The sequence below is a fragment of the Eubalaena glacialis genome, chromosome 11 (genome assembly GCF_028564815.1).
Source record: "Eubalaena glacialis isolate mEubGla1 chromosome 11, mEubGla1.1.hap2.+ XY, whole genome shotgun sequence".
Taxonomy (NCBI): Eukaryota; Metazoa; Chordata; class Mammalia; order Artiodactyla; family Balaenidae; genus Eubalaena; species Eubalaena glacialis.
The window spans coordinates 41,031,621-41,059,040 of record NC_083726.1 but is presented as its reverse complement, the minus strand read 5'-3'; the positions used below and the strand labels follow the sequence as shown (position 1 = coordinate 41,059,040).

Genomic DNA, 27,420 nt, shown 5'->3' with positions numbered 1-27,420 from the left:
GACAGAAGTGTCTTAGGGTGGTTCTTATTTTTTTTTTAATTAATTAATTTATTTATTTATGGCTATGTTGGGTCTTCGTTTCTGTGTGAGGGCTTTCTCTAGTTGCAGCAAGCGGGGGCCACTCTTCATCGCGGTGCGCGGGCCTCTCACTATCGTGGCCTCTCGTTGCGGAGCACAGGCTCCAGACGCGCAGGCTCAGTAGTTGTGGCTCATGGGCCTAGTTGCTCCGCGGCATGTGGGATCTTCCCAGACCAGGGCTCGAACCCGTGTGCCCTGCATTAGCAGGCAGATTCTCAACCACTGCGCCACCAGGGAAGCCCTTAGGGTGGTTCTTCAATCACAACCAAAATAGTTTTTTTTTTCTGTATGTCTAATTGATAACAACAATAACAATCATTTTCTAAGCTTCTATTACACTGCAGAACATGAAGAAGACAAGGAGGGTAAGAATGCAAACGTGTTAAGGAGTTGCTTGTTGTGATCTAAGTACAAAGTGATAGCGACCTGAACTAAGATGGGGACAGTGGGATTAGAGGGAAATTAAGGGATAAAAATGTAGAAGGAGCTGTGAATTTTATGACTTGGTGCTAGATTGGGGGATAATAAACAAGAGGGAGAATCAGTGATGACCCACTCCCACCCTCAATAATTTTAAGTACCCCATTTACTTGCTTATGCACTTTTCCTCTTATGATAGTCCTAACACCTGTTATTTCTTGTTAAATTTTATTCTTCACTGTTGGGTTGAACCTGAAGGAAGGCAGGGGCCACCTCTGTCTTGTATACTGCAGCAGCTCCTAAGCAGCTGGTAGGCTGAATACAAGCCATTCACCAAGGTGTAGACCACAGAGGAAGGGGTGGGTTGGAATTGTGTGAAGAAAATGATAGTTATGGACATATGTGAAACATTCAGATGGAGCTGTGTTGTAGCAAAACTGAGACATCAGTCTGGACTCAGGAGAGAGTTCTGTGCTGGACATTTAGATTAAGGAGCCATCAACATTTAGACAGTAATGGAAATTATAGAGGTTTTGCAATCTATGGAGAATATTTAGGGTGACCAGAAAACAAAGTGATGGCCCACTTTCTTTAAAGAAGTTAGATTTCTCTCTCTCTTTTTTTTCCCCTTAAAACAAGAAAAATCATTTATTATCTCATAGTTTCTGGAGGTCAGAAATTTGGCAGTGGCTCAGTTGGACAGTTCTGGCTTCGGGTCTCTCATGAGGTTGCAGTCAGATAATGGCTGAGGCTGCATTGCCTGTAGGCTTGACTGGGGTGGAGGATCCCATTTCAAGGTGGCTCCCTCACATGGTTGACAAATTGATAGTGGTTGTTGGCAGGAGGTCTTAGTTCCTCTCTACATGGACCTCTCCACAGAGCTGCTTGAGTGTCCTTGTGGCAAGGTAGCTGGCTTCCCCCAGAGTGAGCATTTCAGAGAGAGTGCCAGGTGGAAGCTGTATCCTTTTTATGATAGTCTTGGGAGCCACATAGTATTCCTTCTGCCACATTCTATTCGTTAGAAGTAAGTCACCAGTGACCCACATTCAAGGGAAGTTAGACTTCTCCTTAAAGAAATTTAAGTCAACTGAGGAATTGAAAGCAACCTCTGGGGTTAGTACCAGAGATCTCATTGATTACCTTGCTAAGGGCAGATTCTATAGGGTTTTGGCAATGAAAATGCATTTGTAACAGGTAATCTGGCTTCTGCCACTGTCTATTTTGTAATGGCTATTTGCTTTTATGCCAATTTAGAATCCTTGTCTTTCTCTCTCCACCACTGCTCAGGGTCTACGCTTTCAGTACAGAGCTTTCTTCAATTCTGTTCCTAAGGAGGTATACTTTACTCCAGGAGAGATCTTTTAAAACACTGCCTCTATATTTTACCTGTGACTGGTTTTTTTCTCCTGTTGTGTACATTCCCTCTCTGTCTGTTCTTTCGGACTTGAACGAGGCACTCTAATGGTTTTCTATGAGTTTTTATGAGTTTCTAATAAGTTTGGTAGATAGAAGTGTCCAAGCTGACCCACAAAAGACTTATATAGCTCTTAGAAACTTCGGTGTGAAATATCACAGGTACCCTTGACTTGAGAAACTCAGTGTTTTTCTATCTAAATTTTAATTCTTCCGTAGGTGAAGACCATTCAAATCCATCTCAGATTGTTTAGGCTAGAGGTAGAGGAATGGGCAAAAGTAATAATCCGCCAACATGCCAGTCACATCTGAACTAAAGTGAAACATATCTTCAGCAATTCTGACCTTTAAAACAGTCATCGTCTACACAGCCATGTTCAAAATAAACTCATCACCAAATGTTCTGTGTATGCAGCTGGAGAAACTGATGCAGGGAATAATGAAATCCATATCAAAGAGCTAACAAAGCATGGCAGGAGAGTTCAGGCAAAGATTTGCTGACAAAGATCTTTGAAGAGCGATAAGCTTTGCCTTGATACACAGCAGGTGTGCCCATTGGACGAGAATTAAGTCATCTTTTGATGCCAGCAAAGGGCCTTGTTTCTACACTGCTATCAGGGAGCATCGACTCCCCTTAGCTGCCTGGAATATTACTAAATTGAATCCTGGCTGCTATTGTGGCAGATAGAGCCTGAATATTTGTAGGACTTCAATTATCATGGGCATACCATGGGGCTTGAGGAAGAAATTATTTGCCCCCTAATGTTACAAATTTAATTTTCTTTCTGAACACCTGCTAAAGGACTAACTAAATCATTTGCCAGTGTGAAATATATCACACTGAAAGTTGATAGTGGCTGTATTTATTCTCATTGGAACCATATTTCCCAAGAAGCCTGCCACAGTCTATAGAGCCAGGGATGAATTTCTTAAAGAAGGTTTTACAACAGTTGGATCTTTCCAGGCTAAAGAGAATTGTTAAGTGTTTACAGGTTACACATAGTAGTCAGAATAGTGATTAAAATGTAGAAAGACTTCAGATTTTTTTTTAATGGTACATTTGTCTCACATTTTAAGTCTCTCAGCTGTAAAACCATCATGTGCAATCATTACACTTTTACTCAAAGAAGTATTGGCAAGTATTGGCAAGAACATAATTCCAATCCTTAGAGGGAAATGTAACGAAGCTCTTGATATGCTGCAGGTTTGGGTTCTCAATATTCACAGACTAAGAAGAGATACCATTATTGTTGCCTGTAGGTAGACAAGGCTGATGCAGATAGGGACACAGAGTGGATGAAAATGGGCCTTGAAATATTTTAAACTAACGTGCTTTAGAACCTAAAGATAACTTTGAAAGAGGTGTATGGTGATACAATTTGAATGGAATTATTTGAATTGGAATCAGTCTTCAGACTTACAAGTTTGCTACTTCGAAGTGCCTCATCATCCATCTGGGTGTATAACTTCCAGTATGTTGTTAAAATAATACTACCCTCTTTTTAAGGTCATAATGCTTATGTTCTTCTGCTTCTGCTGTTTGGATTCTAAATTCTCTGCATATTCAAGTTTGAAATTTGCTCTAAAGAATAATAGGCATACTATGCCCCCCAGATCCAAATTGGATTTTTAGTATTTTTTATGCTATTGGAATAAACTATAAGAGCATCACCTGAATCTGCTCTTGCACAGTAAAATTTCTAATGTTTGAGATACCAAGGTTTTATGTATTATATTAAAAATATACTCTCCACCAATAATACTCCAAAAGGCCAGCTGAGATTAGTTCAACATTCCATAATTTCTCCCTTATGACCTTTATTTACTCCTGTTAATTGTGTGCATATCTGTCTTCACAACTGATTTTAAGCTCCTTTAGGGGTATGGACCATATTTCACTGAAATTTATATCCTCCACATAATCTAGGGGAGTGTTTTCTATTTTATCATTTTTATTATTAAAATCTTTAGAGCATATAAGAATTCATGTGGATCTAAGGACAAAGTGCAAAAAAAGAGAAATGTGGGAAGGGTGGGTCCCACCTTATAGTCCCACACGGCTGCTTTCCTAGGCAAACCACATAAGCAACAGTTGTTTTCCTGAAAGAGCTATGCTACTTATAGCTGCTCCTGTGAGCTTACCACGGCGAGGGAGCTCTTAGGAGACGCTCTAAAATTATTGCAGTGAAGTAGTAGAAAGCTACCTTATAAGGTCTTGTTTGCTATAACTGAGGATAAGACTGGTAGCAAACTGGGCAACAACCAAACTGAATTATTGTTAAATTGAGGACCAATAACCAATAGGAGTTGATGAGCTGAGAATGTATATGTCAGAGGAACAGGACAGAGGAGCTGATGATGTACACACAACTGGACAAAATTAGGAACTACTGCAAGGCTAGTACCACCCCTCCACCTTCATCAGGTTAGAATTTTTCACACCCTGAAGGTTGTGGCAAGATGGAGGTGGAAGCACAAATTCCACTCACATTAAAAAATTTTCACTACATATTTAAAAAAATTTTTGGGGGGGTACGCTGGGTCTTCGTTGCTGTGCGCAGGTTTTCTCTAGTTGCGGCGAGCAGGGGCTACTCTTTGTTGCGGTGTGCGGGCTTCTCATTGCGGTGGCTTCTCTTGTCGCGGAGCACGGGCTCTAGTAGTTGCGGCATGCGGGCCCTAGAGTGCGCGGGCTTCAGTAGTTGTGTTGCGTGGGCTCAGTAGTTGCGGCATGTGGGCTCTAGGGTGCGCGGGCTTCAGTAGTTGTGGCACGTGGGCTCAGTAGTTGTGGCACACGGGCTTAGTTGCTCCATGGCATGTGGGATCTTCCTGGACCAGGGCTCGAACCCATGTCCTCTGCAGTGGCAGGCGGATTCTTAACCACTGTGCCACCAGGGAAGTCCCTTCACTACATCTTAAATGAAGATTGAGCTAAGATGGAGGTAGGAACATGAAGTATTTATGTTTTATGCATCTTCAAGCAGAAAGCTGAGATTATTTAAAATGTTCATGCAGAGCAAGAAATAGAAACACCAGAAAGGATCAAGTGGCACTGACTTTGGAATATGACCAGGTCTTCAGTTTCAGGGGGAGAAAGAAGAAGAGGGAGCTGCTTGAGGAAAATACTTGGAGTAAAGAAGGAAACAGAAACACTATTCTCTTTTAGAAATATGTGGTAGTTAAGTGCTTCAAGTTTTGTCTTTATAGTTAGCCATCTAACTCCTTAATGGAATTAGAGTACTTAGTTGGTTTCACTGTTTGTTTTACATTTTAATTTTATTTATTTTTAATTTTTCTTAATTTTAATTTCAATCTCTTTTATTTTCAAAACCACTAAGCTTTATTTCTTTCAAAAAAATAGAAAATAGTTGGGCTTGTATTATTTTTCTTAGCTCTGTTAAAAGAAGATTGAAAATGGATTATGAAGTTGCTCATTCATGAACAATCAAATATTGCCTTCTTTGCTGAAATGACAGCTTTTGGTTAATTAATTATGTTGTAGGCATTTACACTTCTTCTGTGGGCAGTGCACCATAGCACAAGTTGCTCACATGAGCAGCTTTAAGAATATTCTACACTTAATACTCACGTATTATAAGGACTTCAGCTAGTTAAAAAGTGTGTTTCTTTGTATTAATTATCATCCCTTCCTTTTGCTTACTTCTCTGGAATCTTTGCTCACGTAAACCTAAATGTCCACTTGTTCTCACCAAAGACATTGAATAAATCGTTCTCTCAGAAAATTGCACTGTTTCCTAAGCTTTCGATTTTCAATGTATCCCTGAATTCTTCACTCTCTACCCTTGAAACATTCTCTCACTTTTAGTTTGTGTCAACAGCTCACCCTGCCTTATCAATCTCTCTTGTCTCTTCTGTTGCAGAAACTGCCCATGTTAGGAGTGGTGGATATAAGATTTGAGCTTTAATTTCCAATTCCATATGCTCTTTGACCGTGTCCTAAGGAAGTTGAGAGATTTCAGTATCCCATTTTTTAAGCAAGAATTTGTTGTAAATAAGTCTGGCAGATGGGCACAACACCTGGGACAATTAAGCCCCAGGAATGGATGAGTAGTTTTCTAAGGTGAATAGAATTTCCATCTGTTCAAATGGCACGTTAGGGGTTTAGACAAGCCAGTGCTGGCTGCTCAGGGTGTGTGCCTTACACAAGCCTACATTTTGGTCCCCCAGATACTTCTTGGCTGTCCCACTAAAAAGTGGAGAAAGTAGGAAAATAAATACTTGCTCTTTTTACAGCTGTCTAGCTGTTGTGAATGGATAACTTAGGCTTCTTTGGGTTTAAGAAATGAGATCAAACAGTTTTCATGAAATTCCACTCACATTTTCAACGCATGACTTATTTTGGTTTATTCTGTTGTAGAATATTCCAAAGCCAGAAGTAAATGCTAAAGAATAAATTATCCCATTTAAAAGATATGGATGTACCACGTAACAGATTGTGGCCACAAACATTCTGAGTCAGACCTTCCCCTCCAAATGCCCCATCATCCCCTACACCCAGGCAACTCTCTAATTAATGTGTGATGGAATCATACCAAATCAGTGTTAAGAATATATTATTTAGAGCCTAGGTTATTATTTTGAAGGTCTGTTGCTTAGGGTAAGCCACAGAAAATCAGTGAATTAGGCAGGATTTTTGTTTGTTTTCTGTTTGAGGATGTACAATAAGTTGGCTAGTACAAGGAAGCTCTTACATCCTTGCAAACTTCAGTCACATTGCCATGTAAAGTCATTGCCAAGTTTTCAAAAATGAATCTGGACTGCTATTCCAATTCATGACTGTTCCGCCTCCGTGACAGTTGGCGCTCGCATTTGCAGGGGACACAGCTGAAACTGCGTGGTGGAAGTGTCATTGCACTGCTAAGGTTTTGGATTTTGTTGCTCTGAAGAACTCGTATGTCAAAGAATAGCAGCTTCTCGGTCTTCTTCTCTCCCCATCAGCAGCTGGTGTCTACTTTTCTCCCTATTTCCTCCAGACCGTCCTCTCCCCAGCATCATTTCTGGACTGTAACTCTGCCTTTCTTTCTGCATTTTTTTTTCTTTTTGGTAAGCGTATTGACTTATATGGTTTGCTGATAATTCCTGAAGATGCATTTGCAGCCTTGAATCTCAGTGCCTTTCTGGCTTAAGTATCTGGGCAATCTTATGGCAGTACTTGGAGAACCCTCTAAAGGCTGAGACCTGACCTTTCAAACAGTTGAAGTATTGACCACACCAGATTTACACTTGGCTGTGCCATTTGCTAACACTGTAGCTTTAGAGCATATATTTGACCTATGCTAACTATTTATTTATTTATTTATTTCACATCTTTATTGGAGTATAAATGCTTTACAATGTTGTGCTAGTTTCTGCTGTACAACAAAGTGAATCAGCTATATATATACATATATCCCCATATCTCCTCCCTCTTGCGTCTCCCTCCCACCCTCCCTATCCCATCCTTCTAGGTCATCACAAAGCACCAAGCTGATCTCCCTGTGCTATGCAGCAGCCTCCCACTAGCTATCTGTTTTACATTTGGTAGTGTATATACATAAATGCTACTCTCTCACTTCATCCCAGCTTCCCCGTCCCACCCTGTGCTCTCAAGTCTGTTCTCTACGTCTGCGTCTTTATTCTTGCCCTGCCACTAGGTTCATCAGTACCGCTTTTTAAAATTCCATATATATGCGTTAGCATATGGTATTTGTTTTTCTCTTTCTGACTTACTTCACTCTGTATGACAGACTCTAGGTCCATCCACCTCACTACAAGTAACTCAATTTTGTTTCTTTTTATGGCTGAGTAATATTCAATTGTATGTGCCACATCTTCTTTATCCATTCATCTGTTGATGGACACTTAGGTTGCTTCCATGTCCTGGATATTGTAAATAGTGCTGCAGTGAACATTGTGGTACATGACTCTTTCTGAATTATGGTTTTCTCAGGGTATATGCCCAGTAGTGGGATTGCTGGGTCATATGGTAGCTCTATTTTTAGTTTTTTAAGGAACCTCCATACTGTTCTCCATAGTGGCTGTATCAATTTACATTCCCACCAACAGTGCAAGAGGGTTCCCTTTTCTCCACACCCTCTCCAGCATTTATTATTTGTAGATTTTTTGATGATGGCCATTCTGACCAGTGTGAGATGATATCTCATTGTAGTTTTGATTTGCATTTCTCTAATGATTAGTGATGTTGAGCATTCTTTCATGCATTTGTTGGTCATCTGTATGTCTTCTTTGGAGAAATGTCTATTTAGGTCTTCCGCCCATTTTTGGACTGGGTTGTTTGTTTTTGTGATATTGAGCTGCATGAGCTGCTTGTGTATTTTAGAGATTAATCCTTTGTCAGTTTCTTCATTTGCAAATATTTTCTCCCATTCTGAGGGTTGTCTTTTCGTCTTGTTTATGGTTTCCTTTGCAGTACAAAAGCTTTTAAGTTTCATTAGGTCTCATTTGTTTATTTTTGTTTTTATTTCCATTCCTCTAGGAGGTGGGTCAAAAAGGATCTTGCTGTGATTTATGTCATAGAGTGTTCTGCCTATGTTTTCCTCTAAGAGTTTTATAGTGTCTGGCCTAACATTTAGGTCTCGAATCCATTTTGAGTTTATTTTTGTGTGTGGTATTATGGTGTGTTCTAATTTCATTCTTTTACATGTAGCTGTCCATTTTTCCCAGCACCACTTATTGAAGAGGCTGTGTATTCTCCATTGTATACTCTTGCCTCCTTTGTCAAATGTAAGGTGACCATATGTGTGTGGGTTCATCTCTGGGCTTTCTATCTTGTTCCATTGATCTATATTTCTGTTTTTGTGCCAGTACCATACTGTCTTGATTACTGTAGCTTTGTAATATAGTCTGAAGTCAGGCAGCCTGATTCCGCCAGCTCCATTTTTCTTTCTCAAGATTGCTTTGGCTATTCGGGGTCTTTTGTGTTTTCATACAAATTGTAAAATTTCTTGTTCTGATTCTGTGAAAAATGCCATTGGTAGTTTGATAGGGATTGCTCTGAACCTGTAGATTGCTTTGGGTAGTATAGTCATTTTCACAATATTGATTCTTCCATTTCAGGACCTTGTTATATCTTTCCATCTGTTTATGTTATCTTTGATTTCTTTCATCAGTGCTTTATAGTTTTCTGAGTACAGGTCTTTTGCCTCCTTAGGTAGGTTTATTCCTAGGTATTTTATTCTTTTTGTTGTGATGGTAAATGGGATTGTTTCCTTAATTTCTCTTTCTGATCTTTCGTTTTTAGTGTATAGGAATGCAAGAGATTTCTGTGCATTAATTTTGTATCCTGCAACCTTACTAAGTTCATTGATTAGTTCTAGCAGTTATCTGGTGGCATCTTTAGGATTTTCTATGTATAGTATCATGTGCTCTGCAAACAGTGACAGTTTTACTTCTTCTTTTCCAATTTGTATTCCTTTTATTTCTTTTTCTTCTCTGATTGCTGCCACTAGGACTTCCAATACTATGTTGAATAATAGTGGTGAGAGTGGACATCCTTGTGTTGTTCCTGATCTTAGAAGAAATGCTTTCAGTTTTTCACCATTGAGAATGATGTTTGCTGTGGGTTTGCTGTATATGGCTTCTATTATGTTGAGATAGTTTCCCTCTATGCCCACTTACTGGAGAGTTTTTATATAAATGGGTGTTGAATTTTGTCAAAAGTCTTTTCTGCATCTATTGAGATGATCATATGGTTTTTATTTTTTAATTTGTTAATACGTTGTATCACAATGATTGAAGAATATATAGAAGAATCCTTGCATCCCTGGGATAAATCCCACTTGATCATAGGGTGTGATCCTTTTAATGTGTTGTTGGATTCTGTTTGCTAGTATTTTGTTGAGGATTTTTGCATCTAGGTTCATCAGTGATATTGGCCTATAATTTTCTTTTTTTGTGATATCTTTGTCTGGTTTGGTATGAGGGTGATGGTTGCCTCGTAGAACGGGTTTGGGAGTGTTCCTCCCTCTGCTATATTTTGGAAGAGTTTGAGAAGGATAGGTGTTAACTCTTCTCTAAATGTTTGATAGAATTCACCTGTGAAGCCATCTGGTCCTGGACTTTTGTTTGTTGGAAGATTTTTAATTACAGTTTCAATTTCCTTACATGTGATTGGTCTATTAATATTTTCTAATTCTTCCTGGTTCAATCTTGGAAAGTTGTACTTTTCCAAGAATTTGTCCATTCCTTTCAGGTTGTCCATTTTATTGGCATATAGTTGCTTGTAGTAGTCTCTTATGATCTTTTGTATTTCTGCAGTGTCAGTTGTATTCTCTCCTTTTTCATTTCTAATTTTATTGATTTGACTCCTCTCCCTTTTTTCTTGATGAGTCTGGCTAATGGTTTATCAATTTAGTTTATCTTCTCAAAGAACCAGCTTTTAGTTTTATTGATCTTTGCTATTGTTTTCTTTGTTTCTATTTCATTTATTTCTGCTCTGATCTTTGTGATTTCTTTCCTTCTACTAATTTTGGCTCTTCTTTGTTCTTCTTTTTCCAGTTGCTTTCGGTGTAAGATTCAATTGTTTATTTGAGATTTTTCTTGTTTCTTGAGGTGAGCTTGAATTGCTATGAACTTCCCTCTTAGAACTGCTTTTGCTGTGTCCCATAGGTTTTGGATCGTTGTGTTTTTGTTGCCATTTTTTTCTAGATATTGTTTTTATTTTCTCTTTGATTTCTTCGGTGATCTCTTAGTTATTTAGCAATGCACTGTTTAGCCTCCATGTATTTGTGTTTTTTACTGTTTTTTTTCCTGTAATTGATTTCTAATCTCATAGCACTGTAGTCGAAAAAGATACTTGATTTAAATTTTCTTAAATTTTCCAAGGCTTGATTTGTCACCCAAAATGTGATCTATTCTGGAGAACATTCCATGTGCACTTGAGAAGAAAATGTATTCTTCTGCTTTCAGGTGGAATGTCCTAAAATATCCATTAAGTCTATCTGGTCTGTTGTGTCATTTAAAGCTTATGTTTCCTTATTTATTTTCTGTCTGGATGATCTGTCTACTGGTGTAAGTGGGGTGTTAAAGTCCCCCACTATTATTGTGTTACTGTCGATTTCTCCTTTTATGACTGTTAGCATTTGCCTTATGTGTTGAGGTGCTCCTACGTTGGGTGCATAAATATTTACAATTGTTATATCCTCTTCTTGGATCGATCCCTTGATCATTATGTAGTGTCCCTTTTTGTCTCTTGTAATAGTCTTTATTTTAAAGTCAATTTTATCTGATATGAGTATTGCTACTCCAGCTTTCTTGTGATTTCCATTTGCATGGAATATCTTTTTCCATCTCCTCACTTTCAGTCTGTATGTGTCCCTCGGTCTGAAGTGGGTTTCTTGTAGACAGCATATATAACGGTCTTGTTTTTGTATCCATTCAGCCAGTCTGTGTCTTTGGTTGGAGCATTTAATCCGTTTACAATAAACATCGATATGTATGTTCCTATTACCATTTTCTTAATTGATTTGGGTTTGTTTTTGTGGGTCTTTATCTTGTCCTGTGTTTCCCACTTAGAGAAGTTCCTTTAGCATTTGTTGTAAAGCTGGTTTGATGGTGCTGAATTCTCGTAGCTTTTGCTTGTCTGTAAAGCTTTTGATTTCTCCATCGAATCTGAATGAGATCCTTGCTAAGTTGAGTAATCTTGGTTGTAGGATTTTCCCTTTCATCACTTTAAATATGTCCTGCCACTCCCTTCTGGCTTGCAGAGTTTCTGCTGAACGATCAGCTGTTAACCTTATGGGGATTCCCTTATATGTTACTTGTTGCTTTTCCCTTGCTGCTTTTAATATTTTTTCTTTGTATTTAGTTTTTGATAGTTTGATTAATATGTGTCTTGGTGTGTTTCTCTTTGGGTTTATCCTGTGTGGGACTTTCTGCACTTCCTGGACTTGACTGACTGTTTCCTTTTGCATGTTAGGGAACTTTTCGACTATAATCTCTTCAAATATTTTCTCAGACCCTTTCTTTTTCTCTTCTTCTTCTGGGACCCCTATAATCCGAATGTTGGTGTGTTTAATGTTGTCCTAGAGGTCTCTGAGACTGTCCTCAATTCCTTTCATTCTTTTACTCCCTGGCAGTTATTTCCACCATTTTATCTTCCAGCTCACTTTTCCGTTCTTCTGCCTCAGTTATTCTGCTATTGATTCCTTCTAGAGTATTTTTAATTTCAGTTATTGTGTTGTCCATCACCGTTTGTTTGCTCTTTAGTTCTTCTAAATCCTCGTTAAATGTTTCTTGTATTTTTTCCATTCTGTTTCCAAGATTTTAGATCATCTTTATTATCATTACTCTGAATTCTTTTTCAGGTAGGTTGCCTATTTTGTCTTCATTTATTTGGTCTTGTAGGTTTTTACCTTGCTCCTTTGTCTGTAACGTATTTTTTTGTCGTTTCTTTTTTTTTTTTTTTTTTGATGAGTGGGGCTGTATTCCTGTCTTACTGGTTGTTTGGCCTGAGGCATCCAGCACTGTAGTTTGCAAGCAGTTGGATAGAGCCGGGTCTTGGTGCTGAGATGAGGACTTCTGGGAGGCCTCACTTTGATTAATATTCCCTGGGGTCTGAGGTTCTCTGTTAGTCCAGTGGTTTGGACTCGGAGCTCCCACCACAGGAGCTCAGGCCCAACCTCTGGCCTGGGAACCAAGATCCCACAAGCTGTGTGGTGCGGACAAAAGAAAAAAAAGTAAAAAAGGAGCAATACAGTAACAAAGAATAAAATCAAAATAAAATCAGAAAGATAAAAAATATATTAGGAAAAATAAAAATTTATTTGAAACAACTGCAACAAGGAAAATAAAACCACAACAGAAGAAAGAAAAAAAATAAAATAAATAAAAAGCCTTGGCTATGGGGGGTGGAGTTTAGGTGGGGGTGGAACTTAGACAGGGGCGGGGTTTAGGGTGGGGCAGGACCTAGGCGGGTGGGGGGTGACTTTTGGGCGTGGGTTGGGACCTAGTCTCAGGACCCAAGCTGATGGAAAAGGCATTGGGGGCGGGGCCTAGGTGGGAAGATGTTCAAGCGTGGGGCGGGGCCTCGGCTTAGGACCTGCGCAGAAGGGGAGAGGCAGCGCTTCCAAAGGAGGGCCTCTGGAGTGTGGAGTTCCAGAGTTTGGAAGTAAGTCCCCGGGTGAGGGTGTGTGGGTGGGGTTTAGGCCCAGTGCAGTTGGAGGGGTCTCAGAGGGGGTCTCCGAGTGTAAGTTAAGAGCCCTGGGTGAGGGTGTAGGGGTGGGGCTTGGGCTCTGCATGGCAAGAGGGAGGCTCCTAGGGCAGAGGATTGGGCCTGGGAACCCAACAGGCTCCCCAGTGCCTAAGTGGACAGAGAAAGTGCCGGCTGCATTCCGTTCCTCTGCGCCCCCCCCCCCCGCCCCGCTACAGTCTCCCACAGGGTCTCCTCTGTCCTGCGGGACCCCTAACCATGGGTGGGTCCTGCTGGGTGTAGGAACTCCTCCACTCCCCCAGCGCCCCCTCAGGGGAGGCTCGTCCCAGAGGTCCAGCCTTTACTTTCGCTCCCCCTTCCCTCCCTCTCACTCCCTCAGGACCCACACGGCTGGAGGGGGCCTCGGTAGGCAGAGGATCAGTCCTGGGGTCTCAGCAGGCTCCCAGGGGTCCAAGTGGGCAGGGGAAACCTGGCCATGCTCCCTTTTGATCCTCTGCCCTCCCAATGGCCCCCCAATATCCCCCTTCAGGTGTGGGATCCCTTCCCCTCCCACAGCCACCCCTCAGGGGAGCCAGTCCCGTCCCACCTCCACTTCTCCTCCCCCTTCACTCCCCCCCATGCCCAACGTCCTTCCTGGTTGCTGGGGTTTCCTCCCATCCCCTTAGGTGTCTGTGGTCCCCCGCCAGTGCCTGGTAGGTGCCCTAGTTGTGTGGAGACACGAATTCCGTTTCTTCCTAGTCTGCCATCTTGACTCCACCTTCCCCCTATGCTATTTATAAAATGGAAATAATCATTCTTTAGAAACCTCACAGGGTTATGAGGCTTAAATGAAGTTGAATCTTTATGTTTGATATAGTAAATGATAAACAATTGTATTCTTCTCACTGCCAATCTCCTAATTGTTGTAAACTTCCAACTTTGGAATTATCCTTAATTTTTCATGCTTTTATCTTCTAAATCAAATCCATCACCATGTTCTATTAATTAGGGTCCCCCTCTTTCTCTGTGTCCATGGCTACATTTTTTATTGGTTCAAACCATCACTGTAAACCAGGAGTAGTGCTGTATTTTATATCCAAATTTCTTTACTTTTTTTTTAGCCCATTTAATATAATTAAATTTTCTTTCAATTTACCAAACATCATTTTGAACCTACTATATGCTATAAAGATTGCTAGGCCATATTGTAAGTGGCCTTGGAAGACACTATTAGTTAGAGCTTGGGCTCTGGAGCTGGATTGCTTGGGTTCAAATGCCAGCTCAACTATTTATTAGCTATGTAACTTTGGACAAGTTAGTTAAGATTTCTTCATTTCAGCTTCCTTGTCTCTAACAAGGATATAGATAATAATCGTATCTCATGTCATAATGATTATCATAAGAAATAAAGGATGTGGTACATATAAACATGCCTAACATGCAGAAAGCACTCGATTATTAATTTTTCTTATTAATTATCTTTGAATTTTTTTTCAGCATTGGCCTCCCATTTTGATACCTACAATGACCACCTCTTCAATATAAATTAAATTGGAGCCTCTGTATTTGAATTTTCCATTAACTTCCTTTTAATCAGTTCTCACTAAATTCTTTGACACCTGCATAAACACAGGCATTTAGCCTGATGGCATTTAGTCCATCATCCCTAGACTTCCGGTCACCGACAGGGTTTCTCCACAGCATAGATTCTCTGTCTTAGTTAAGCCATTGTACTTATTCATGTGTCTTTATTTTTATCTGATGTAGTTCTAGATTCAGTGCATTTACCCAAGTCATTCCTGTTTTTCATTTATTTATTTTTTTGCGAATTTCAAGCATTCTGCTTTGAACTCGCTTTTCAAGAATCTTTCCCTTACTAAGTGCTCCTAAACTAAGCACTCTTATATTCCCTCTGCCTTTAGAATAATGATGTTCTGCTTGTGCTATGTTGAATCCCTTACTCCATAAGCCTAAGTTTTTCTGCTCCAGTCATATTAGTCTCCTGCTATTCCTGAAACATGCCGAGCATTCATCTATCTTAGGGCTGTTGCATCTGCTTTTCCCTTTAACTGAAAATAATGTTTTTCTCTAGACATATGCATGGTTTATGGTCATACTTCATTCAGGTCTCTGCTCAAATATCACTACCACAGAGAATCACCCCATCATCCTTACATGCTGTCATTTTTCTTTGTAGTATTTGCTATAGGTAGATCTGATATTTATCTATTGTCTTTTTTCCTCACTAGGGGCCAAGGCCATTGTCTTGTTTTGTTCCCTGTTCTATCCCCAACTCCTGGCACAGTGCCCTTTATATAGGAGATTCTCAATTAATATATATTGGATGGATGAATGAATAAATTGTAACTTGACATCCCCCACCAAAAATCATTCTCAATATTTAAAATATTTATGGACAATATATTTGATCTTATAACATACCACTGTATACTGTGATATTGATGAAAACATGCTGGTTCTAGGACAAAACTGACTCAAATTTCCAATTTCTCAATTATTATCTGAGTGAATCCCAGTAAATATTTCTCTGAGCCTCAACACCGTTATGTATAAAATATAGTAATACTCACTGTGATGATTAACTTTATGTCAGCTTGCCTGGGGTATAGTGTCTAGTTATTTGGTCAAACACTAGTCCAGATGCTGCTGGGAAGGCATGTTTTAGATGTGAATAACGTTTAAATAAGTGGACTTTGAGTAAAACAGATTACCTTCCATAATGCGGGTGGACCTCAAACAATCACTTGAAGGCCTTAAGAGGAATAACTGAGGTTTTCAAAAGGAGAAACACTTCTGCCTCAAGACTGCAGCATAGAAACCCTGCCTGGATTTCTAGCCTGATGGCCTGCTCTAAGGCTTTTGGACTTATCACCCCCACAGAATGCTGTTTGCCAATTCCTTGAAATCTCATATATTCTTATTCTCTCTCCCTCCCTCCCTCCTTCCCTCCCCCCTCCCCCCTCTCTCATTCATATATATCCTCTCTCCGTATGTGTGTGTGTGCTTATATACATACATACATACATATCATATCATATTGGTTCTTTTTCTTGGGAGAACCCTGACTAATAAACCTACCTTGCCTGATTGAAGTTGGGATTGAATGAGGCAGATTGTTTAAAACTCTCAGTAAACAGTACTGATTATTATTACATAGTCAGTACAGTAAATTCTTTTGCCAGGTTATTGTGCCTGCCACATAGTAGGTGCTCAATAAGGATATGATGAAAGAATGAATACATATTTTCCAGAACAAATATTATTCCAGAAGACTGTAAAAGCTCTTACGTTTTGGTCACCATTAATCATTTCTGAATAGCCTTTTTGGCTGAATGTACAGCACATTGCATTCCCTGTAAAGGTCTAAGGAAGCCTATTCATATGCAACATCATTCACTGAAAATAAGTCAGTATTTCTTTTGTGATGGCAAAAGTACTGTTTGCGAATGAAAGGAGGTCGAGTGCCAAATCACTCCATGAATCTTCTAGCAATTTTTAGATAAATCTCATTTTCTACATCTGAAAACACTTTCTAAGAGTGTTTTGAACACTATTTAGCTAATTGGGGCAATGCTCTTTGAAAAAATATATATATACATATTATACTAATGTTAAGTATTTTAATTCAGATAGAAATGGGAAGTGGCAAGGTATCTTTTAAACGTTTGAGCATCTGGAAATTAAGTACACATATTTGAAGAATATACAAATTCAGATGGGGTTCTAGTAAGAACGTATTCTGTTTCAAAGAACTGAGAAGATTGAAATAGTCACTGTTGAAGTTGAACAGATTTCATGGATTGTAAAGGTATTTTGCAGTATATGGACTTGGAGGCTTATCAGGTGCCATCATATTTGGGGTTTCCCTCAAGGTATCAACTAGAAGACTCGGAGATAGACCCATGTGTCAGGGATGGCAGAACAAATACCAGGACCGTGTTAAGAGTCTTTAGTGCCAACCAAACACATTCACCAAAGGCTAGGCTCTTAGAGAGACAGTTAGGGAGAAGATGAGAGGAGGAGGGAATGATTGAAAGATCCAAAATGAGACGCTGGAAACCAAATTGTCTGCCCTCAGTTTTGCCCAGTTTCCCAGCCAGAGTCTTCCAAAAGAAAACGGTATTTTTTAACTCCATTGACATTCTTACCATGGTGGAAATATCCTGAAATTCAGCAGAAATTTGAATTTCTACATTGTTAAGCCTTAATGTAGGACAAGTTTCTAATCCTACTGCCTCTGTCTTTCCAATGCCCCCTGATTTGATAGTTGGTCGTAAATGTCCTAATGAAAATGTTTTTGTTAATTAGGATAGGAAAATATCCTAAAAATATGAAAATATCTTTACCACTTTTAAATATGCTTGCATTATAAACCTACTCACTGGAATAACCAGCTCCTCAAACATCATTAACTACTTATTTAAAAATTCATTTTTAACACTTTTATATTATATCAAGTTTTATTGCAACAGATGCTGAAATAAGCCTACCAGTTTCATGGGGATTTTAGTGACAAGATAGGGGAAATGTCTAGACTTCAGTTCTTTTCTCAGTACTTGAATTCAGGCCAACTACAGGATATCAGCTTCTACATGTGTTCAAGCTCTCAGATTTTTTTGTTTTAAATGAAAGTTACATAGATTGGAACATCAATGCATTGGAGATATTTGAGGGAAAGAAAGAGGACAATAAAAGAATAAAAGTGAGTTCGTGGACTTCCCCCTAGAATCCTAGATTCCCTAAATGACATAAAATGTCATGTGGCTATGTGTGGCTAGATAGTGACATTTTGGACATAAATTGAATTCCCTGTTTGAAAGAAGAAGAGAGATTTGTCCTAGAACAATAAAGCTTGCAAAAATGAAGTACTGTAAGCTGAACTGTATTTAAAGCTCACTATATATATGTGTAACTGAAAAACTTTGCTATACACTTGAAACCAATACAACATTGTAAATTAACTATACTTCAATAAAGAAACATAAAAAATAAAAGAGATGAAAGAGAAAAAAATTCACACTACACATTTGTGCCATAAGGATTCAGGAGTTGTCCCCCACGTTGTCTTGTCAGTGCTCATTTGACTTGTAGTGGGCACATGGCAGGGAGGCATCAGAGCATACCCGAGAGCACACACCACCTGGGAAGCAAGTGGAGATGGCAGTAGCAGGGGAATAATTAGGGTGGCCTTGAAGGGGAAGGGCATTACAGGGGGGTTGAGACTGTTCTCCATAGCCAATCACTGAGATTTACTGTGGTATGAGGAAGAGGTCAGGGACCAGCAGAGTGACTTAGGAAGAACCATCCAGGGATCTATTCTAACCCAAATGATCTGTAATTTGAGGGATCCAGTCTCTGAATGCTCCCCCAAATATATCATCATTTTTCACTAAGCAACATGGAATTTGCTACAAATGACTGTTCTGTTGATATGCAGAGGTCTAAAGTGCCTTCAATCTGATAACACTGTTCGATAGGCTTTGAGACACCACTCAGCATGTGTATTTTTTAACAGAAATTAAAATGGTTGCCTCAAAAGCTTTCAACAGAGGGGAAGAACTTCCCTGTACCCCTATCTCTTTAGTTTATATCTCTAAGTTCCATTGTTCTGTGCATAGCTGTCTCTTGGGCCTTTTCAGAAAGCCTTGTCACCAAAGTTAAAAATATCTGCCAAACTGGATTCTAAGAAGAACAATGCACATCTTTACTGATTTTTTGCTTGTTTGTTTTCAGTTTTGCTAAATTGCAGATACATCATTCTCTGCACAGCTGGACACTGTGCTCTTTCAAATATTTTTCCCTTCTCAGAAAAGAAAAAATAAATATATATATATTTGCCAAATTATCTTTCACCAAAACATACCCCCCAAAATCATTTTATTAATTCTTTTTATGCTTCATGGTGACAGATCTAACTTCAGAAACCTGTCACTAAAGGGCTAGATAACCTGGTATTACTTCAGACAGGCAGCCAACATGTTGGCCACAGGTGAGTGAAACCTGCTCAGTGAAACCCCACACCAACAGTGGTCATTATGCAATAGAGCTACAGATATTGTCAGAGAATCTAGAGACCATAAAAATCTGTATGTTGTATGCATAAATTTGCATATGGAATTAAAGAGGTCTTAACTTCAAGTGGGAAATTGTGACTTCGTGAACTTAATGCTTTGATCTTAGTGGTCATATCTGGACATCTGAAATTTACAACTGGTTGTGCCATGATACTTGGGAAGAGTCGGGTACGAGTGAGAACATTCTTAACAATTAGCAGGGGACTAAGCTTCAGATAATACACATAAGCACAAATGGACAGAAAAGGTCTCTGCTGTTCTGTTTGTCTCCTTTTCCACAGGTACATGAGGCTAACAATGTAATTTTCTGTTTTAATTAATCTGGTAGCCACAGTTCAACACTGGCTAGTGGTAGAGAAAGAATTGGACAGCTCTTTCTGACTTAGTATTTTCGTACTTTTCTTCTATCATATTGTCTTAATATGATAAACCTTAACTACAATAAAGGAAAGAATTTGGAGACAATCCACATTAATTTTACAAGTACTTAGATTTCTCCCTCTCGAACCCCACAGGAGCTGCCTGAGTGATTGTTCATGGATACTGAAAATAGCCAATAATTTGTTATCCATACAACTTCGCTTCTGAGAAAAATACATTAGGAAAAGGCTTGCTCTGGATTTTCCAGCATGCAAACTCCATCAAATCAGTTCAACATGCAAAAACAATTTAATAAAGCACTTACAGACTTACTTCCCCTGGGCCCAAGGTCGCATCTATGTAGAACTGAGGAATTGAAGGTTTTTCAACACTGTTATTGATATTCAGTCATTTTTAACTTAGCCAGACCAAGTAATATTGACATGTACTAAATACAACTCTTAATCATTAGGATGATTAAAAAGAACATAACTTTTCTAAACAGTGCTTTACATTATTTTTAATTTTACAATCATAACATTTTCATTTATTAATTTAACACATACTTATTGAAAATAAACTGTGCTCCAGGCATTGTGAAAAGGTTTGAGAATATAAAGATAAATAGCAAAATCCCGTCCCCAAGTTGTTAAAAAAATCTTAGTGCTTAAAAGGAATTGCAGAGAGCTTTTAATCCATTCTGTCACAATATCCTTCACAGTTGCTGTCACATATTTCATGGAAAGGCTGGTGGCAAAAGCCCCTAGGGGGAGAATCAGAAGTCCTGAGTTTGAATCCTGGCTTTGTCCTCTGCTTGCTGAGTAACCTTGGGTAAGTCAGTGAAGACTGAAACTCTTTTTTTTTTTAAAGTATTTGTTTTTATTTATTTATTTATGGCTGTGTTGGGTCTTCGTTTTCTGTGCGAGGGCTTTCTCTAGTTGTGGCAAGCGGGGGCCACTCTTCATCGCGGTGCGCGGGCCTCTCACTGTCGTGGCCTCTCCTGTTGCGGAGCACAGGCTCCAGACGCGCAGGCTCAGTAATTGTGGCTCACGGGCCCAGCTGCTCCGCGGCACGTGGGATCTTCCCAGACCAGGGCTCGAACCCGTGTCCCCTGCATTGGCAGGCAGATTCTCAACCACTGCGCCACCAGGGAAGCCCCTGAAACTCTTAAATTTGTTTCCCCAATTTATAAAATAGGGACTCGGGATGTAATCATACCTATCACTTAGGGTTACTGTAAGAATGAAATGGATTGATACCATGTCAAATGCCTAACAGAGTGGCTTGCATGAAGTCAGCATTATAAATAGTAGCTATTTTCAAGGAGTTAACAGCCAAATTAGACAGCTCACTCTGTTTTTCAACAGTTCTCATTGTCACAAGGTTCTGAAATTTGCCTTCCTGCGGATTCCGACCCCTGGAACTCATTATGCTCACTGGAGCAGATAAGTTTAATTCTTTCTTCCACATGAACACCCTTAAGACACCAAAACACAGTTTCCACCCTTCTTGAATTTTTCCCTGTTGAGCATCTGCAGTGAACTTTTATTGTTGCTTAACTATTTTTTCTCAAGTGTAATGAATATATTAAAACCTTCAAAACCATTTACGCTGGAGTGAGAATTAGTATAGGATGGAACATTTCATACTGAATTTAAATCTGTTTAGTAATTGAAATCAGAAAATAACCTCTCCTCCAAATTTTACTTGGAAGATAAACCTCCATAAACTTTCACCAAGGCAGTAGTTTCCCAGTCTATTTCCAGCCTGCTTACTGAGTCATGTTCTAAATACAAATCTATTTCTCTATTGGTTGCCATAAATAAAACTTCCCAGCTTACTTAGTACAGTGGTTCCAAGCTTTTTGATCTACTAACCCCTTTACACCCTTAAAAGTGATTGATGATCTCCAAAAGCTTTTGCTTCTGTAGGTCAAATCTATATGTACTTACTGTATTAGAAACTAAAACTGAGACAATTATTAATTCATTTAAAATGCAAGAGATTTATTATATATTAACACAAATAACATACATTTATGAAAAATAATATCTTTTCCCAAACAAAAAAGATATAGTGAGCAGAGTGACCTTGCTTAATATTTTTGTAAAATGTTTAATGTTTAGCTTAATAAAAGTCAACTAAACTGCTTCTGCATTCAACCTGTTGTGATATGTTGTTTTGGTTGAAGTATGTGACAAAAATCATACCTCACAGAGGTATGTAGTTGGAAAATGAAGGAATATTTTAATAGTCTTTTTCAGATAATTGTGAATATCCTTCTTTGGTATTACACCAAATCTCAACAAATGGTAGTTTCTTACAGGGTAGTTGAAATGTGTGATCTCAAATGATGCCCATGACATTTTTTTTTTTACTCTGTTAAATTAAAATCTATTTATCTAACTTGTGCTTTAAAAGGAACTTTTACCCATGTGTGATCTTGTAATACCATGGTTTGATTATATGAAAAAATTGGTTCACTAAGTTATACAGATATTCCAAAGGTTCATGCATTTCACTATATAATATCAAGAAATCACATTCACTGATACCATCCCAAATCTCATTTTTTTTTAAGAAAAATGTTGTATACTGGGATGCTGTTAAGTTCATGGTGGCAGATACAAGTTTTCCAAAATTCTAATTTTCTTTAAAATTTGAATTTTGTCATTGGCAACAAATACTACTAGTTATTTTCCTTACAATGATGAGTTCACTTTGTTCATTTTCAAGAAAATGCCTGCCAAACAAAACTCATTTCAACATTTTGGAACACCCTGAAAGAGTCTTGGGGACCCCAGAGGTCCATAGACCATCCTTTGAGAACTGCTGTCTCAGCTTTTAATAAGATCTCCTACAAGTTGCAGCCTACCTTCCTGCCCTACCATACGTCTAATCCTCTCTGGTCTAATCTAATCTATCTTTCCTCTCATCTGCCCTGCTCATTTTTTGGCCAAGATTCATGAACTCTTTCCTGATTTTTTTTCCATGTATTATTAAAATATTATTAAGATAATCACTCCCTCCTTGAGTTGTTACTATATATATCGTGTACTTTCTCTTAGCGTTGACCTTGCATAGTTTCATTTGTTTATATACCTATCTCTTCCTTTTAGACAGTTAGTTGCTCAAACACTGGGACTCAGTCTTGTTAGTATCTATATCAGAAAATAAATACTAGATCTACCAATTATTAGCTTGAACAAGTTTTTTAACCACTCTGTGTCTGATTTCTCACCTGTAAAATGGAGTACCATTACTTACTCCAGAGCGGACTGAAAGAGAAAATGCATATATCAGCTCAAAATACTATTAAGTAGGATCATTATTACTACATGTTTTTGAGGGATTACCCCATTGATGAGGTATTTCCTGTTTTAATATCAAAAGGATTAATTATATTTGAGTCTATAACATTGTCTGAGTTTACAAGGGTTTCTTGTCTTGTATTTTTTATTTAGGGCCTAAATTCTAGACAGTGATTTATTTGAGTAATTTTTGATCTATCGTGAGTTCTTTTTGGTTAGCAAACATTTTCAGGTTAGATACCTCTGTCACTGTGTTTATTCTGTGAAGTACCATATTTTAAACACATGTATGTGGTTCAGGCTCTTACTGATGCAGTCATTCTAGACCCTGTCCTCTACCTGACCAAGAAATCTCTCACATTACTCCTCAACTCTCATCTCTACTGCTACCATTTCAGGGTTGACTTTTCCAAATAGTCTGCAGTCTCTCTCACCTACAGTTTAACCTCCATTCAGATTCTGGAGACTGCAAATTCTTCATAAAATGCTAATATGACTAAAAACCTATCTTAGCTACCTGTCACACACAAGATGAAGTCCAAACTCTTTGGGGTGGGTATTAAGGCTCCTTATATTCTCACCTCTTTATTTCTTGCTAAACTGACTTCTTATTCATTCTCTTAGCCCTACCCCACCCCTCATGCACCTGCTGTGTTGAGCAACTTGCAGTTCCTAGAATATGATATATCTATATTTATTGGCTCCAATTTTTTTCTATTTCTAGGCTATCTTTCTGAAAATTACCACTAAGTCTTCCAGACTCAGCTCTTTTCTGCTCTGATGTCATTCTGCTGTGACTTTCTCCTCTCCTGTGTTTTTAGGCTCTGTATCCTATGTTATAGCCCACACAGTACTTTGTTACCTCTACTTGTTTTTATATCTGTCTTCCTTCATACACTAAGACATATTCACAGAACCTGCCAGTTATATGCTCTTCCAAGAGAAACTATTCCCCCTCAGTCCCTGCTATATAAAGATCTATGACTTGGACCACTAATTCTGTTCTCCTGGCAAGGGCTTCAGACCAACTGACAGGAAGGCAGCTAATCCAAAGGATGCTCTGTGATCTATGACTTAGGACCAATGGCATACCAAGTGTGAACATTTGAGATAGGCTGAACAGGTTCTCTTGCCAAATTGAGTTGGAAAGAACTGAGTCATAACATGAAGTTGAAAGAATTTCTAGGAGTACTTTTATGAGTCCCCTCCATATCTACTCATCTGCTTCCATCTGTGTACATACACCCTGCCTCCCTACCTTTACCACAGGTGTACTAATTGACCATTCTTACTTAAGGCCAGCCTCTCCACTGGAGCACTCAATCCTAGCCTCTCTCATTTATTGGAGAACACCAGTCTAGCAGTTCTCTCCTTTTCTCCTACCTTATCTTTTTCCCCTTCTGATAAATCATTCTCATCAACATACAAATATGCTGTAATTTCTTCACTCTAAATATATATAAATATTTTTCTCCTGAATCTACATCTCCCTTTAGCTACTGTCCTATTTCTCATCTCCCTTCTGTGGAAAAATTTTCTGGAATAAAATAATCTCTAATAGATATAATCATAGAGTTCTCTACTTTCCTGAACCCGCTCTAATCAAGCTTTTACTCTACCACTGCAGAAGTTAAATTTTGGTCATCTTCTTCCTTGACAATTCAGAGGTATTATACTGGTAGTCAAGTCTTCTACCTTCAAATACTGTCTTCACGTGTCCTTCAGGAGATCACACTCACCTGAGTGGCCCTCTACCTCACTCACCCTCCTTTGGAGCTTCTGTTTTCTCCTTGTCTTCACGCATCAAGGTAATTATTTTTTCTGTCTGTACTGGCTCTGTTAGTATACTCATCGAGTCAGGTGATTCTATAATACACCTATACACTGATGATTCACATATTTTAATCTCCAGTTCACACTACTGCCCTCAACTCCAGACTCCAAATGCCTCCTAGATATACCCAACTGCATGTCTCCCAGCCTCTGCATTTCTCTCTCCCAACAATAATTTTATTAATGCAGTAGCCAGAGTAATCCTTTTATAAAGTTAGTCAAAGGCTATTACCCTACCTGTGTAGCCCTCTCATGCAAAATACAAGTCAGAGTCCCTGCTGTGACCTCAAGGTCCCTACAGGATCTGTTCTGCCTCTTCCCTGTTATCTCGCAGACTTCATCTTCTACTATCTTTCTCCTCGGTCTCAGGACTCCCATCAAGCATGCTCCTGACTCAGGGGTTTTATGCTTGTTCTTACCTCTCCCTGGAATTCTCTTCCCTTAAATATTTCCTAGGGTTAATCATATTCCCTTCAGAACTCTGCTCAAAGTAAAGGTTCCTTTATTAGTGAGGATATCTGTGACTCCCTACTTGAGATGGAACTACCCCTTTACCCACTGTGGTCCAGCCTTCTTTGCTTTTTGCTATAGCACTTTATCAGATATACACTTTTATTTATTTGCTTAAACTTTATTTGTTTATCTTTTTATTATTATAGGCTCCTAGAATATAAGCTTCATGAGGGCAGGGATTTTGTCTAATTTTTTGCCTGCTGTATCTCTGACTGATACAGTCTTAATGTTCCTCTCAGCTTGACTAAACTTCAGACAAGTTTATTCCTGACTATAGGCTGCTGACCTCCCTTTTCTTAGAGCTTTTACTTTAGAAAACTTGCAACTGTAAATTTTTTCTCTGCCCCTTTGAGATGTAAATTTTCTCTCAGGCTATTGCCAGTTTAACAACCAAGGGATGACTTTCTCAAGGACCTGGGAACCATGCCTTTGAAATGTAATCATCAAGAAATACAGAACTACTATTCCAGTTTCTGTGGGAGGCCAGGAACCTAACTTCTTTCAACAAGCACCAAGTAGCAAACACAGATGGCCTAATGGCGTAGACCAACTTCCCCCTTAACTTTATGTAGTACTTTTCCACTACCTCACCCCAGTGCTTAAAAACTCTCCTGCCTTTTGTTAATGGAGTTGAACTCAGTTCTGTACTGAAATCCTCTCCCCTATTGCAATAACTCAAATAATACTTGTCATTTTTTAATGTTCCCAGTTAAATTTCTGTTTTACATCCCTGTACTTTCTTTTTAACATTTCACGTACTGTGCCTGCACATATTATGCTTTTAGGAAATGTTTGTTGTATGGGTAAATGGATGCAAAGCCTCATAAAAGCTAAAAATTTGAGAGGGTAGGAAAGAGGAATAGAAGATACAGACTTCAGTAGACAAAGGGAGAATGAAAGAGTATATGCTTAGAGAGTAGGCAGAGGGAAGGAAGGGGAGAGTGAAAGAGCAAAGCAGAGATGACCTGTGGGCTGCCTCTGTCAGTTCCTGGTTCACATATATATATTATATATATATGTATATATACACATACATATACACTATTAGAAAGTATCAGAGTGTATATGTATAGTGTATATATGGAATGTATAATAAGGATATATATTATATATAATTAGCATATAACAGTAAATATATCCTTACAGTACACCTGCTTCTTCTTAAATTTAGTTGAGTGAATTTTCTAAATCACTGATCCTAGCTACTAGATGAGGCCAATTAGAATTCTCCATTCCCATGATCTCTTATACAAGAACCCATGTTTGAATCTGGAGTGCCTGGCATTGTACCTACTGCGTATCAAGCATTCACTGGCCGATTTTTAAATTAAAATATAAATATATCAAGTCTTACTTTTCTACTGTCCTCATATGTAAGTCTTCTGTTTATGAGGAGATTATGGACAAAATATATTCTCTGTGGTTAAGATTGAAAAGAGAGTTATTTAATTGTCTTACCTTGGGATAGAAATATTAACTTCAAATACCAGCAGAAACAAATCAAGTTCTCCTGGAGTTGGCCGTTGTTAACTGAGGCTCCCACCAATTTCTGGTTGTTAGAAGTCAGACTTGAGGCAACTTAGTAAACCTCTAGACCTACTAATAAAAGAAAAATATATTTAGATTTCAAGTTCCAATTTCATTATTACTTCTTTACATTTTGCCAACATAGGGTGCCTGGTTTTGCTGGAAAATCCAATCAAAGCTCTCAGAGGAAACAGCCAATAAATATGTAGTATAGAGATGCATTTTCCCTTTGTTTGAATGACCCCTTTACCCTATGGCTTTTTCCAATTCTGGAAAATTTCTGGAAAATTCTTTTTCCAATCTTCCAACCAAACACTTATGTACAGCTCATTGAACCGTCTTATTGAAATTTCATTGAAGTTACCATTGTCCTCATATGGCAGCAGATCTTGTTCCCTTTTCATATGTATTTGCAATCTAGGAGGCAGAAAGTTGTTCTGCAGAGCTTCATATGCAATCTTTTGCCAGTTGATAAACTCTGTGTCAGTTCACCACAAAACAGGACTGCCCCCCCTCAGAATATGAAAGTCTTTCATATACTTCTCTTTTGACCTTCAAAGCAAAACAACAGGTATCTAAAGGATTCTTAAATCCCCAAAGCTAATTATTGTAGCAGTTTGGTTGAACAGGGAGATTGATTTTTATGCTTCTATTTTATCAATCTCTTTCCGTTGAACAACTTCTTGTGTGAAATATTTCTTTTTTTAAGCAGTCAAGGGAGATG

At 38.7% G+C, this 27,420-nt stretch overlaps 1 protein-coding gene across 6 annotated transcripts in view; it reads left to right on the top strand.

Moving 5' to 3' along the window:
• The window catches only part of SYT1 (synaptotagmin 1), a 1,216,262-nt gene that overhangs the window by 318,956 nt on the left and 869,886 nt on the right, over positions 1-27,420 (top strand). For 5 of the 6 annotated variants that reach the window (XM_061204230.1, XM_061204232.1, XM_061204228.1 and 2 more), the window contains exon 3: positions 20,234-20,343. The exons of the other annotated variant lie outside the window; for it this stretch is intronic. The gene's annotated coding sequence lies outside the window, so the exon portion shown is untranslated. The remainder of the gene's footprint in view (positions 1-20,233; positions 20,344-27,420) is intronic. 6 annotated transcript variants of the gene reach the window in all.